The 1,294-nt window shown below is 31.3% G+C and overlaps 1 protein-coding gene across 1 annotated transcript in view; it reads right to left on the reverse strand.

The window, feature by feature from the left end:
- The window catches only part of LOC106475003, a 15,655-nt gene extending 14,648 nt beyond the window's left edge, over positions 1-1,007 (reverse strand). Inside the window, exon 1 of the mRNA XM_013935701.2 lies at positions 974-1,007. The gene's annotated coding sequence lies outside the window, so the exon portion shown is untranslated. The remainder of the gene's footprint in view (positions 1-973) is intronic.
- Between the last annotated feature and the right edge of the window lie 287 nt (positions 1,008-1,294).

Here is a 1,294-nt window from a genome sequence, read left to right on the forward strand (position 1 = left end):
AAATAACAGATATATTATTTAGAAATATTTATATATCTATAGCACTTCATCGTTGTTCTCATATTAGTATTACTCAGTATTAGATCTATTATTACTAGTAATACATTACATTACAACATACCTTGACAACTGAAAACATACAAGCTTCACTCAAACATATTAATATATCTATCGTTAATATCTTAATTTACATATGTGGTGTACAACTAATAAGTGCTAGTGCTATTAGTACTACTACTACTACTAGCACTGCCAACCCTTGATGACTCTAATTTAAAAGTCTTATATTATAGTTGTGGATATTACTAATAGTAATACCAATGGCTACAACTACCAATATAATTTTACTTTACATTGTTTGAAAACAGTTCCATCTAACCTATATAAAAGCCACAATGTATTTATCCCGATAGAATATTTCGATTACTGTCTGCCCATTACGATGTTAGTGATGGGGGTGAAGGGTGTGTGACACCTTACAAGCGTAGTGAATGTTGGTATAATAAGCCTAAACTAAAGACATAGTGTGGGATCACCTAGCCCAGACTCAGTAGCTTTGACTAGAGCCAAGTGCATAAACGTTATCATGCAAGTAAAAATATCGATTCAATTTTAAACCTAAATCGTCTCTGAATTAAGCTCCTTTCTGTTATCTCACCAATGTTTTAAATAAAATACACACCTCTTTAATGAACGGAGACTCTAAATTAAGAAATCAACAAATATTTTTTTTCCACTTTTGTTGTCTATACATTTCATTTTATACTTTCACGACATATTACCAACAAAATTACGTTATACTTCTGTTGCTAAGCAACATGACAAAAAAAAACCATCGTTGGAACGTAGTGATATCAAAACACACTGGGTTTTCTATATATTAGAAGTTTTTTACCAATAATTATTCTATGAATATGCCACGAATTCATTTCATGAATAATCTTAATTTTTATTAGCTCACAAAGGAATTTACCGACGTTTGACTGCCTCGACTCTACTTTTCTGCCTCTTTGTTGGTTAAACTTGATTTCGCAAAATTTATTTATTTCAGTTAGTTATGAAATGTGAAGTTAGGGTATACTATGGCGTATAGGCACTAGTACTTGCCCTGTCATTTTTGACGGGCTGTACTCTAATTATGGTATAAAAAAACCATACGCACTTCTTGTAACTTGTAATTTTGATATTTGAATTTAGTTGCTTACTAGAGGGAGATGCTAACACAATGATTACGCTAATATTAGAAAATCTGTAAAAGTAGTCCTAGAATGCTCGTGAATGTTAATGATTGAGA

Source organism: Limulus polyphemus, unplaced genomic scaffold, assembly GCF_000517525.1.
Source record: "Limulus polyphemus unplaced genomic scaffold, Limulus_polyphemus-2.1.2 Scaffold7958, whole genome shotgun sequence".
Lineage (NCBI taxonomy): Eukaryota > Metazoa > Arthropoda > Merostomata > Xiphosura > Limulidae > Limulus > Limulus polyphemus.